This window comes from Macaca mulatta, chromosome 14, assembly GCF_049350105.2.
Source record: "Macaca mulatta isolate MMU2019108-1 chromosome 14, T2T-MMU8v2.0, whole genome shotgun sequence".
Lineage (NCBI taxonomy): Eukaryota > Metazoa > Chordata > Mammalia > Primates > Cercopithecidae > Macaca > Macaca mulatta.
Genome location: NC_133419.1, coordinates 54,342,246 through 54,357,023, shown reverse-complemented (window position 1 = coordinate 54,357,023; position 14,778 = coordinate 54,342,246). Strand labels below are relative to the sequence as shown.

Genomic DNA, 14,778 nt, shown 5'->3' with positions numbered 1-14,778 from the left:
TTGATTTCTCAAGAGAAACAATGGAAATTAGAAGGTAATGTAATTTCCATTTAAAATGCTGAAAGAAAATAACTGCCAATCTAGAATTCTGTACCCAGTAGAAATATTCCTCAGAAATGAAGATATTATAAAGATATTTTCAGAGAAACAAAACTGAGACAATTAGTTACTAGTAGAACCTTAAAAGGAATTAGAGGGAATTCTAAAGGACATTAATCAGACAAAGGAAAATAATCGCAGACAGAAGATTGAAGGCCCAAGGAGGAATGAAGAACAATGAAAAGGGTAAATAACATAGCTAAGTCTACATGGATATTGACTATATAAAATGACAAAAATAAAGTCTTGTTGTGTTTGAAAGATAAATAAAAGTTAAATGGTGAGAAAATTGCATTAAAGCACTCTAAGTTCCTTGTATTGATCAGGAAGAGAGTAAAAAAATTAACAATTAACATTTAAACTTTGATGATTCAATAATGTGAACTATGACAAAAGCCTCTGTGTCTAAAAAATAGTGACGGATGACAGAGTCCAAATCTCTCTAGACATCCTCTGAAAAAGGCACCGCTTTTTTTTCCCTACAGTGTGTCTCGGTTAGGACATCTCAACATCATCGAGATGTCAGTTCTTCCTAATTTCATTTATAAACCTATTGTAATCAAAATAAAATACCAAGAAACTTTTTTGTTCTGGAGCTAAAGTGCCTGGAAAAATTAAGATACAAGAATAACTAGGAATAGTACTGAAAAGCAAGAGCTCTGAGATGGAACAAGCCTTATCAACATACTATTAACATACTACATTAACTAACATACATACAACATACTATTAACATACAACAACTTATTAAACATACTACAACTTATTAAACATACTACAAATCCTCTGTAACTAAAATGGTGTGGTACTGGCACATGAATAAACAAAAAGACTATTGGAATGGAACAGAAAGTCAAGAAACCATGTATATAATACAGGTGGTATCTCAAATCGCTGGGGCAAATAATTACTTTTTAATAAGTAGTATGAAAAAACAGATAGCCATTTTTAAAATATAAATTTATATCCTTCCCTTATCCCATACACAAGAATAAATGCAAGATGAATCAGGTATCAACATATACAAAATTAAACTATACAAGTACTTGAAGAAAACATGGATGAATTCCTGTATATCCTGAGTAGAGGGGAAGGTTTCCAAATTGTAACTTAAAATCCAGATGCAAACAAAAAAGATTGATAAGTTTGACTACACAAATCAATTTTTTTTTTTTTTGGATATAGAGTCTCACTCTGTCTTCCAGGCTGAGGTGCAGTGGCACGATTTCAGCTCACTGCAAGCTCCGCCTCCCGGGTTCATGCCATTCTCCTGCCTCGGTCTCCCGAGTAGCTGGGACTACAGGCGCCCGCCACCATGCCTGGCTAATTTTTTGTATTTTTAGTACAGACAGGGTTTCACCATGTTAGCCAGGATGGTCTCGATCTCCCGACCTCGTGATCCGCCCGCCTTGGCCTCCCAAAGTGCTGGGATTACAGGCGTGAGCCACCACACCCGGCAGAAAACAATTTTTAAAAACATTTTTTAATGGCAAAGAATACCATAAGTAACTCAAAATGCAAATGACACATTGTGAGAAAATACTTGCAATATATATTATAGATGCAGGTTGATATCCCTAATATATAAAGAATTGTTTTTGATTGAGAGGGAAAAGTGACAAAAAATGGTAGTAAAGTGACAAAAGACATGAGCAAACAATTTACAAAACATATTAAAATAGCTCTTAAATATCTGAAATACAAAACCTCACTCAAGATAAGATAAATGAAAGTTTAAGCTAAACTAAGAGATTATGTTTTACCCTTCAGATTGGGAAAAATTCAAAAGCTTGATAAATGTGTAGTAGATGAGGTTGCAGGGAAATATGAAGTCTCATGTATTGCCTATGGGAATGAAAAAATGGTGTAATTTCTGTAAAGGAGAATTTGAGAATATCTGATACAACTACATATTCGCTAAGCCTTAGACTTAGTAATCCTATTTCTAAGAATTTACTCTGAAAATACACTGCCAGCAATGTGCATAAAGTTTTTCACTGCTGCATTTTGTGTGAATGCAAAATACTGGAAATTGCTTAGATGCTTACATATAGGAGGTTGGCTGAAAAAAAATATATAGCACCTACATACAGTGGAGTATCTTGCATCTGTTAAAAAAAACCTGAAGACTATTTCCATGAACTAATGTGAAGTAATTTTCAGAATATATCTTTAAGGGGCCAAAAGCATACTGCAAAAGTGTATGTATAGAATGCCATCTTTAGTGTAACAAATAAAGGGAAACAATAAAAACAATAAAACATGTAATTTGCTTACTTCTGCCAAAAGAAATGAAGGAGGAAAACAGTAAAAGAAGTTACTTACAAATATAAGAGGAATGGGATTGAAGGGGCAGGGCAAATATTGCTACTCTTTCTATGGGCCTTTTTGCATAATTTTGACTTTTGGAATCATGTTAATGTCCTACATAACCCAAAAAGCAAAATAAAATCATCAGGAACAGAGAAATTAACTAAAACTAAATGCAAACAGACATAGAAATTCAGCTGTATTTCAAATTAATCATATAACCACATTGTAGGGGGAAAAAACACTGGTCCAAATAACTTTTGAACACAGCTCTTTGACTATACTATATATCCTCAGTTTAGAGAAAATAACTACAAATTTTGAACTATTTTTCAGAAAGCTTCCTTTTGGTGGTGCAAGTAAAGCTATTTTGAAACTAATTTGAATGCATCGTAGGACTGAGTGATTGAGTAAATGGCTTGGTGTTTTTGGGAGCTAGGATTCTAAATGTGGAAGAGAGAGGTCTCAATATTAAATAAGGAAATGTGAGAAAGAACTCTGTGGAGCTGGATGGGAACTGTAAATGCCAGTATGAATGCAGGACTTCTTATTTGTAAGATATTCCTTAGCTCTACAATGAAAAGACATAGAAATAGTGACATTCCAGTAGCAATGAGTGTATCTAGTGCCAAAGTCATTAAAGGGAAATCATTAAAAAGAAACCAGGAATCATTGGAGAAATGGCTCATTTCTCAGGGAAGGTACAAGATAGATTTGAAACTTTTTTTTTTTAGTTCCAGAAAACAAGAAAGCACTCAAAAACAAATAAAATGAGAGTATGTTACAAAGATAAAGAAACCACCTTGAAAGGTCACTGACTGGATCAAATCTGGGACAATTTGAGCATCAAAACAATAGGGACATATAATTATGTTTTATACATATATATAATTATATATTATAACCTGTTTAAATAGGGATGAGTTTAGGTAATAGATAGGTGATAGACAGGTATATAATAGACAGACAGATGGATGAGAAGGGGGGGTGCTCAGTTGATAAATGCTGCAAATATTTCTTCCAGTAGAATGCCAACTGGTAAATATGGAGGAAGCAGTAGAAGTGGAAAAATCACTATTTTATAGCCATCACAATAAAGACTGGATCAGGCATAAATCATCAATATATGTGAAATTGAAGGAGAAAATTTGATGAGGAGTAGGATGTTTTGATGATCTCAAAGTATCTCCCCATAGATCTAGATACAATGTCTAGATAGGACATTCTAGAACCCAAAATTGCAGTATTTGAAATTTAGATCTCAATGCACAGGCTTAACTGCAGATCGGACATAGCAGGTGATTAGATAGTATTCAAACCTTGACATAGAGAAAAATATTAAAACACAGAAAGTTTGAAAGTAAAAGAATGGACAAAATTTTATTATCTAAACATTAATGATAAAAAAGTTTATATAGTTGTATTTTTGCCAGACAAAGCAAAATTCATGGCAAAAAACATGACTAGAAATAAACAGGGACATTTCAAAATTGTAAAATATTCAACTGAAAAATAAACTTAAAATGTTTATGCACTTAATAATACACCTTCAAAATGTATAAAGATTGACACAACCATGAAGAGAAGTAAGCAAATCCACACTTGTATTGGAAGATTTTTTTAACACATTGGTCTTGATATTCGACAGGCAAAAAAGAGAATAATAGAGACATTTAAATGCATAATTAGCAAACAACCTCATAAATATTTTTTAAATACTCCACGCAACAAATTAAGAGTATGCATTTTTTTCTTTTCAAGTATACATGAAATATTTATATTCTAATTGACTTTATGCTGGGTCATAAAACAAATCTCAACAAATTTCAGAGAACTGAAATCATACAGAGAATGTTCCCTGAAAATTTTACAATTAAACCTGAAATCAATAACAAAGACATAATTATGAATTTTTCATATATTTAAAAACTTAGAAATATATTTCAACATAACCCATGAGTCAAAGAAGAAGTCATACAGGACAGTAGAATATTTAAGCTGAATAATAATAAAAATATCAAAATATGTGTGCGTGGCATGTGTGTGTGTGCAGTAAAGAAGAAAGACTAAAAAAATCATTGACTCAGGCACATTTCTCTAAAAGCTGGAAAACTAACAGCACATTAATAGCAAATAAAGTAGAAGCAAATTAATGATAAATGTAAGCAGAAATTAATGAAACAAAAGTACAATGGAAAGTATCAACAAACCCAAAGTTAGTCCTTTGAGAAGACAAACATCCTTGATATACCTCTATTGGGATTAAGAAGAAAAGGTGGGGACCAGGTGGTTGGAGTGGCACTGCTCTAGCCAGTAAATGACCTGCGACATAACTATTTGCAAAACTAATGGGGAAGGCCATTCAAGATAAAGATAAGTTATATCACAGGAAAGCAATTGAAAATGCCAAAATGAAGCATCTGAATGAAGGACTAATTACACTGAATTCAGCACTTATGAATCTTATCTGCAGACATGTACAGACTACATCCTAAGATTGACTTCTGCTTCAATAGAAATACATGAACCAGTGCCTTACTGGAAGTGATCTGTGTGTTTTAAGAACTGGTATATATCGGTAAATTAGGGATTTCTTCTTGGTTTGGATCCATTGCTGGATATGAAAGATGGCAAGTCCGGATAGAAGTAAAGGGAAGACATTAAAAGCAAAAAATAAAAATAAAAAAATAAAACAATGCCCCCAGGTTGCCGGAAGAAAGTGGAGATTCTGAATAAGTCAAGGCATGTTGAAGCACTGAAAACAGCAGCAGCCGGGAGTAATGTTCGAAGTGATAATCAGAATTTCAGTCCTAGTGTCATAACTAGCAAATGAAGACATTCTGAAAATGGTGCTTCCTCATTGGACTCTAATAAAAGTTTGATACCAGAGAAAGTAAAGTATTCTCTCAGAATTGCAGAAAACCAGTAGAAGAAATCGTTCATTCCGAAACAAAATTGGAACAGGTTGTTTGTCTGTACCGAAAACCAAGTAAAACAACAGATTCCCCAAGCACAGTCTTTATATAAGAGGCAAAAGATTCACTGAACACTTCTAAAAACCATTCTGAAAACCATTTTGAATATTAGACGAATGTAACAGGATCCCTTTTTGAGCACAAAGGGGCTTGTAGTCTAAAGTCCAGTTTCTGTCCACTGAGTTTATTGAGTGGTGTTCAGATGCCAAAGTCTACAGCAACCAGTACTGTGGATAATAAGAAACTGACCAGATGGTTTTCCATTTAGAAACAAACTCCAATTCAGAATCACATTTGCCTTTTATTAAAGTGACAACATTTTAAGTTCAGAAGGCTCATGTTTTGTGCCTGTTGAGAAAACACCTAACCTGGTGAATTCAGTCACTTGTAACCAACTGTGTTGATGACATTTTGAAAACTGAAGAATCTAGTAGAACCTGTCCTTCCAGCATTTCAAATTGTGAAAGTGCAGATTCAACTTGGCAGTCATCACTTGACACTGATAACAACAGCCATTATCAAAAGAAGAGGATGTTTTCGGAAAACAAAGAAAAGATTAAATGCTTGAAAACTTCAGAGCAAATTAATGAAAATATTTGTGTAGGTTTGGAAAGGCAAATGGCATTCCTGGAACAGGTCAGATATTTGATTATCTATAGTAAAAATTATGAACTATTTGATAACAAACTGAAAGAATTGAACGAATGCACTGGGAAGATAGAGTGCAGGAACAAACATGAAGGAGTAGCTGATGAATTTTTGTGAATTGCTTCACAAAAGGAGGAATTGCTTCACAAAAATAGCAAAACTCCGTGAAGGAATAGCTCCATGAAGGAATAGCAAAACATGAAGGAATAGCTGATGAATTTTTGTGAATTGCTTCACAAAAGAAGGAATTGCTTCACAAAAATAGCAAAACTCCAAAGACATATTAAAACAGTATTATTCTCTCAAAGGAATTGTTTGGAACCAAACATGTTATCCAGTAATGGAGCCTGTAAGGTTGCAAATTCAGACTATGAATTTGGATAAGAATCTGGAGTCAGGGCCCAGCACGGTGGCTCATGCCTGTAATCCCAGCACTTTGGGAGGCCAAGGCAGGAGGATCTCTTGAGGTCAGGAGTTCGAGACCAGCGTGGACAATATGGTCAAACCCTGTCCCTACTAAAAATACGAAAATTAGCTGGGCATGGTGGCCGGTGCCTGTAATTCCAGCTACTCGGGAGGCTGAGGTGGGGGAATCACTTGATCCTGGGAGGCGGAGGTTGCAGATCACGCCTCTGTACTCCAGCCTGGGTGACAGAGTGAGACTCTGTCTCAGAAAAAAAAAAAAAAAAAAAACAAAAACAGACAGAATCTGGGGTCAGTTAATAGTCCAGTTTAAAGAAAGTCTTCTGAAAATTATGAGCCTTCTAACCCTTCAGAAAAAGGAAGTAAAAAATTAATTTGTCACCAGATCAAAATGAGTGTTTCTGAAAGTAACAATGATGATCTTATGTTGATTTCAGTGAAAAGTCCTAATTTGACAACTCCAGTTAAATCAAATCCAACAGATATCAGAAAAATTACATCAGGAAATTCCATCAATTCTCCCATTGCTAAAGTTATGGCTGTACAGAGGAAACTCGATTCTACAATTGATTTGACAAAAGAAGGCCTATCCAACGGCAATACAGAAAGTCCAATATCCACCCTGGAGTACCTTTGAAAGCTATTTTAAACTCAAAAGAAACAACCTCATTGGCACAAAATGCAGCCCAGGTTCCTGAGTCCTTTGAGCACCTGCCACCACTCTCAGAACCACCACCACTAATACCTGAATTAGTAGATTAAAATCTCAGACACACTTCCTCACCAGAAGCCTGAGCTGAAAGTGAAATGCGTTTTGAGACCCAGTGTTCTCCTGTAGAAACTTACCACCTCTTCCTGTGTTATGAGAACCCTAATAATAAGTTAATAAGTTAATAAGAAGGTTGGAGAAATTAAAGCTTTACCACTCCCAATGGCCTGTACTTTAACTCAGTTTTTAGCTTCCAACAAATATTATTTTATTGTCCAATCAAAAGATATTTTGGATGGTATGGACCATTCTGTGATATAAACTCTATCCCTGAGTTTTCTGAAAATCTTACCCAAAAAAGAGGTCTTCAATAATTATATATTATACCACATTTTTTCCATATTTGTGTTGTTTACAATATCACTGTAATACCATTTCCCATTGTAAAAGGTCAGCTCAGATTGTGAGCCCTTTCTATAGAAACAGTCCTCTTCTATATGCTGTAAGTGGCCAGTAATTTGATGAACTTCTGATGTGTATTAAATATATCCTTCCAGTGGATAAGTTCTAAAACATACACTCTCATGAACCCATGTTGCTGAGGTGTGTTGTGAACAATACCTTTGGTGATTGGGGAACTGCTGCTTTCATCAGAAGACCTAGAACACAAGCAGCCACTGTTTCCTCCATTGACAATCAGCATTTAGTGACCTGCTGTGGTCAGCATAGCTACAGGAAAAATTGGTTCTTTTTTTTTTTTGAGACGGAGTCTCACTCAGTCGCCCAGGCTGGAGTGCAGTGGCACGATCTTGGCTCACCACAAAATCGGCTCTTGACTGAGGCCAGGTCATCCTTGGGGTGCACCTCCACCAAGATTTTATGAAAAGATGACATTTTGAGTTAGATGATAAAAATAAATATAAAAATTTAAAGATTTCATGAAAAAAAAAAGAAGAAAAGGGAGAAGACACATATATATCCAATGTCAGGGATGAAAAATCAACTTTGCTAGAGATTCTGCTAATATTCCAAATAATAAGATGATACTAATGGGATACTATTAATAAAACAACCTAGATTTAGATTAGATGAACAATATCATAGAGAAATGCAACTTAAGATCTTCATAACTTTGGGATACGAAGAGATTTTTTTAGGCAGGATATTTAAAAAGTTCTAACTATGATGGAAAATAGATGAAGTTTACCACCTTGAAACCAAGAACCTCTCTCTTCATCAAATGACTTGGTGAAAAGTAAGCCAACAGTGGGAGAAAAGATTTGCTACTCATATAGTCAACAAAGAGCTCCTACGCTGAATACAAAAAGAATTTCTAAAAATCAATAAGGAAAAGTCAAACAGCCAAATAGAAAACATTGGCAGAAAACTCGAATAAGCACTTCACAAATGAAGAGATCTAAATGACACATGGAAAGGTGTTGGGCCCCATTACTAACTGGGGAATGTAAATTGAAACCAACCGATGCACTCACCAGAACGGATAAGCTCTGGAAGTCTGTGATACCAAGTCCTGTGCAGCTCTGGAGTACAGGTGCAACAGCGGGCACTCTTCCCATTGAAGGAAACCAGAACGTGTCACTCCAAAATCTACCTCTTTGAAATAAATACTTTTGAACTGAAGGCAATTAAAAAGTAGCAAAGGGAGAAAGAGCTCTTTCTATTCTCTCCTTGCCCGTACTGCCTAAAGACAGGATATAAATTATCCTTTACTGGAGATGACTGCTGTTAGCTCAGAGATGGCACCAGAGGAATCTACAAATAACCCTTACTCCATTAGTTTCTTCCCATATTCTACTCATAGCTACCTCTGGAAGCTTAAAACTTTGCTTTGTCTTGTCACTTCTCTAAAATTTATTATTCTTTGTTGAAGCTGTTAAATAAGCCAGAGTTTCAAGTCACTGCTTTGAGGTACCTTTCACTGAAGTTTCTCTTATGTGATGCATGCTGTTTGCATTTATACACTTGTCTGTTTTCTCTCTTGTTAATCTGTCTTTAGTAACAGGAGTCTGTCCCAACAATACATTTATAAGGGCTGAAGAAAAATTATGTTGTTTCCTTGGCATCATGCATTGCTGGTGGATATGCAAGTTCACATGATTTCTATGGAAAAGAGTTGTCAGAATCTTCTAAAGTTGAACATATACATACCCTATGATCCCAAATTTCTTGGAATTTCCAAAATTTCTTAGATTTATACCCACAGAAATTCATGTACACATGTACTTTAAGATTTGTATAAAAATATTCATAGCTGCGTATTGACCATGGCGCCAAACTGGAAGTGATGTGCATGTGTATCAGTTGTAAAGTTGAATGATCTAGAGCCATGTGCTAATTATGTCTGATGAAAAAGCCAGATTCAAAAAAGTAAATACTGTATGACTTGATTTATATTAAGTGCAAAAACTAGGCAAAAAGTTAGTGCTTAGGAATGTATGTTTAGGTAGTAAAGCTATAAAGAAAAGTATAGAAGTAATTGCCATAAAAATCAGGATAATGTTGCCCTTGTTGAGGAGAAAGCATGAGGTGGCTTCTGGGTGTTGATCATCATCTAAATCAGGAGTTGGTAAATTACAGTCTGGTACCTATTTTCATAAATAAAGTTTTATTGGAACAATGCAGGCACTTTTGTTTAATATTGTCTGTGGCTCCTTTCACAATGCAACAACAGATACAGATGCTGTGACCTGAATGTTTGTGCCTTTCCTGCCAAATTCATATGATGAAACCTAATCACCAATGTGATGATACTAGGAGGCCTTTGGGAAGTGATGAGATTATGAGGGTGGAGCTCTCATAAATGGAATTAGTATCTTTATAAAAGGGGCCCCAGAGAGCTAACTTGCCCCTTCTACCGTGTGAGAACACAGTGAGAGGGAACCTTATAGGCCAGAAACTGGGAAACAGGCCCTTACCAGACGTGGAATCTGAGTCAGCTGGCACTTTGATCTTGGACTTCCCAGCTTCCAGAACTGTGAGAAGTATATTTTTATTGTTTATAGGCCACACAGTTTATGGTATTTTGTTACAGCTGCCTGAACGGACTAACACAGCAGAGTTGGGTAGTTGCTGAAGGGATCAGCTACGTAAAATATTTACTCTTGCTCTCTAGAGAAAAAGTTTGCTGACCCCTGACCTAGACTTCCACCTGGGTATTGATCTCATAGGTGCTTCTTTGTGACAGATCACTGCCCTCTACATTCTATTTCTGCTATACATTTTTCTTTTGTACATCTTTCTGTTTATATGCTGTATTTCACAAGAAGATGATATTCAAGCTCTATATTTGAGTTTCAGCAGAGAACAACAGAACTGGGTGGAGACGTGGGCACTGGGAGGTGGGTGATTCACCTTCTTAGAACCTCCTTACGTACAATTTGCACTTACTGGTCAGCCAGTGTATACTTCACAGGTTTCCAGAGTTGTTCAAGAACCATCAAAACATGAATGTCCCTTTTTTTACAAATGAAAAAACTGAGGCTCAGAGAGATTTAACTGTCTTGCAGAGTTCTCAGAACTTGGGGGAGGAGATGGGATTTGAATGCATTCTGTCCAACTATGAAGTTCGTAACACCATGAGGTTGCCTCCTAGCTATTGTTAGAAACAAAACAAATAAGAAGGAAAAACTCAGCCTGATCCTCAGGCATTTTAAGGGCCCGTAGCCAGCTCCTAAATTTAGCCAGTATTTTTTTTCTCCAGAATACATTTAAAAAATGCTTAACTGGATCATGTTTTTAGTCTCCTTAATAAATTGCTTTACCAAAAGGCTTGCAGAATGGGAACTACGCCCAGGAAACTTCTAGTCCTAGTAACCTGCCTGTGGTTGCACAGGAGGACCAATCTTCAAACCCAAGTCTATTTCCAAAGCTTGCGGTGGCCTGCAGGTGACTGATAGCTTTAATCACACCCCACTCCAAGCCTCTCTGCAAGCCTTGAAAATGAAAGGATGGGATTGGCCCAACCAATCATTCCCGACAGAGCTTTGTACTCTGCTTTCTTTCCAATACTCTGAGAGCCACAAAGGAAACAATCGCCTTTCCCAGGAACAGTACAGGCTGAGATGCCTTCTCTGGATTTGCTGTGCTTCGGCAAAGCCCTTATTGCCTCCTGCTCCACAGTTCACCAAGTGTAAATTATGGGGAAGATTAACCTGCTTATTATTACAATTGTTCACTCAACTCTTAACACCAAGAGCCATTACAGGGAAATTAGACTTTGGGGAATGCTATTTACAGCTGCTGGACTGGCACCCAGGGGACTGCTACTAAATTCATTTATATGTTTTTCCCATGGAAATTCTCAGTGGATTTAGGTTACTCTTTCAATTTCCTAATCCTTCAGTGACCTTACATTGTCCAGCTCATCATAACCCCTTCCAGTGACATTTTCTTTCCCATCATACTTGAGATTATTTCTCTAACAGGCAGAGTTATGACCCACTCTTGCTAATCCTCAACATATCAGGGGAGCTGTGGGCTAATGTGTTTATAATGGCATCAGAAAGACCTAGGTTCAACTTCCGGTCCCGGGAAAGAAGAGGCAAAATAACCCTAGACAAGTTATTTAATCTCTCAAAACTTCAGGTTCTGCATACATTAAATGCACAGTTGTTAAGATTCAATGAGGTAATACATACAAAACATGCAACATGATATCGGGCTCATAGGAAGTGATGGTGGCCAACATGATAGTTGTTTAATTCTAGGTATCTATTGTTGTTGTTTAATGAAATCCTGACTTTATTTATAGACTGAGCAGACTGGGAGGGACCAGGAGCAATGGGAAGGGTTTATGGAGCCTGATGGAAATGGGACTTGCCAGGATGGACTGACAACATTCAGTGAATAGATGGCTTGGGAGTAGGATATCTGCCCTTCCCACATACTCCCACCCATCGCCCACATTCCCTGGCTTGGGACCTCTGCTGCTTTACCTACCAGACCTCATGTGATCCTGCAGCCCAGGGCTGGGCATGGGCCCTTGACTCTTCATAAATTCCTGGCTGTAATTCTGTGTTCTTTTTGGCACTGACTTCATAGCAGCAGAATTTTAATAGACATCAAACATCTGGTTCTGTTTGGCTTCAGTTTTCAGTTAGAATATAGTAAGTCATCCTTTCCTCACCACTCCAGACCTTGCATATTTCTGAAGACACATTGTTTCCCTTCTTAGCTAGTGGCAGGGATGGGCCTCTGCCCTGCTGTAGTTTTGGTATTTAACATTTTTAGGGCCACTTAATCTAGATGCCACTGGACTTCCAGTCCCGTTTTCTCACTTGCGCCTATGACAATGACTCTGAGGTTGCTGGGAACCAGGATCAACCCTACTTTACTGATGAGGGAATGGGTAGTCTAAGACCAAGTTATATCTGGGTCTAGATGCCACATCTCTTGGGTCTGTGCCAGCACACTGTGCTCTAAAAACCATCATTGTCTCCTTCCTAGAGATGAGGCTTGCAGCTGCAGATGGGTGTCAACTCATGGGAAGCCACTCCCTTCAAAGACCTGGATGACTTTATTCTGGATGTTTCTGGCAAGGCCCCAGGTCCAAAGAATGAAGAGGGCCCTGATGGACCCTCTGCACTTATAGACTTAGTGTCTGAACCTACATGTCTCACCACCTTGTCCCTTCCTCTCTGTTCCAACCTGCCTGGCATCAGCCCTCACCTGTTCCCCGCATTCCCTCCTCTGCCTGTTCTTTCCCTTGGCTGTAGTCAATAGCTCCTTCCACCTTCCAACTTTTGGCTTCATCTCCTGGCCACTGACACCCATGGTGTCTCTGCCTTTAACCTGGCCCCAGCATGCCTTTGTGCTGCCCTCTTAGGAAACTTTCATCTTTTTTTTTTTTTTTGAGATGGAGTCTTACTCTGTCACCCAGGCTGGAGTGCAGTGGCACGATCTCAGCTCAGTGCAACCTCTGCCTCTAGGTTCAAGCGATTCTCCTGCCTCAGCCTACTGAGTAGCTGGGATTACAGGCGCCCACCACCATGCCCAGCTAATTTTTTTTCATATTTTTAGTAGAGAGGGGGTTTCACCATGTTGGTCAGGCTGGTCTCGAACTCCTGACCTCAGGCGATCTGCCCACCTTGGCCTCCCAAAGTGCTGGGATTACAGGCTTTAGCCACCACACCTGGCCAGAAACCTTCATCTTGAATTTGTCTTCTAGACCGTGATGGCAGCTCAGGAAGTCTTGCAGGCCCCGAGTGCTCCATAATACAATCCTAGAAGCACAGTCTGATCTGGTGCTTGTATATCTGATGCCATTCAGGTCCCATATGCAGACCTGAGGCAGGCTGGACATGTAGAATGGTTGAATACCTGGGCAAAATTTCTAGTTATCGCTGTTCCTCCCCTTCAGAAGGAATATGATATTCCACACTGCTGGGGTAATGCTTCATCATCCCCTGAAGTGGCCTGGGCTGCTCTGCCCAGCCTGTGCCTGGCAGTGCCTGCCCCTCACCTGGCAGGAGTCTCTGGGCTTTGCAGCCAGGGCCTGCATTTTTTATATCATCCTAAGCCAGCAATATCTCTGCCACCATTCACCTTGGCTCAGTCTGCTCAGTCTCTCCTGCTTTCACATATCAGTCTGCTCACTGTGGGCTTGCCCCTGGTTTCGGACCCTGGTTTACCTACATTCCTGGACTTGATCCCACCAGTTCAGCTCCTTGCTTACTGCAGGTCTATTCTCTCTTTAGCTGTGGCACAGTGGGATTGACCACCTGTGCTGGTTAATTTTATGTGTGAATTTCGCTGGACCTTGGTGTCCAGCTAATTGGTCAAACATTATTCTGAATGTTTCCATGAGCGTGTATTTTTGGATGAGATGAACATTTAAATCCATGGACTCTGAGTAAAGCAGATTGCCCTTCATTATGTGGGTGGGTTTCATCTAGCCCATTGAAGACTTTAATAGAACAAAGACCGACTTCTGCCAGCAGTGGGATTGTGGCAACTGACAGCTTTGGACTTGACCTGCAACATGGGCTCTTCCCTGGGTCTACAGCCTGCCAGCCCACTCTGTGGATCGTGGACTTGCATGACTCCATAATTGTGCAGGCAGTTCCCTTCACTATCTCTCTGTATAGATACACATCCTATGGGTTCTGTTTCTCTGGAGAACACTGATTAATACAGCTTCTAACACAGGGATGGTTAAGAGAATGGATTCCAGAGCCTTAAAAAAAAAAAAAACTTACAAATTTTAATGATCAACTTAAAAGTTATGTTTTTCGCCTTTTTTATTGTGGTGAAGTATATATAACATAAAGCTTACTATTTTAACCTTTTTTTTTTTTTTTGAGTCGGAGTCTCGCTCTGTTGCCCAGGCTGGAGTGCAGTGACACGATCTCGGCTCACTGCAACCTCTGCCTCCCAGGTGTAAGCAATTCTCCTACCTCAGCCTCCCAAGTAGCTGGGACTGCAGGTGCCCACCACCACGCCTGGCTAATTTTTTGTATTTTTAGTAGAGATGGGGTTTCACCGTGTTAGCCAGGATGGTCTCAATCTCCTGACCTTGTGATCCGCCTACCTCGGCCTCCCAAAGTGCTGAGATTACAGGCATGAGCCACTGTGCCCGGCCTATTTTAACCATTT

The 14,778-nt window shown here is 38.5% G+C and overlaps 1 pseudogene; it reads left to right on the top strand.

Annotated features, from left to right (window-relative positions):
* The first annotated feature begins 4,856 nt into the window (after positions 1 to 4,856).
* Positions 4,857 to 7,209, top strand: LOC100430186 (activating transcription factor 7-interacting protein 2-like; annotated as a pseudogene).
* The last annotated feature ends 7,569 nt before the right edge of the window (positions 7,210 to 14,778 follow it).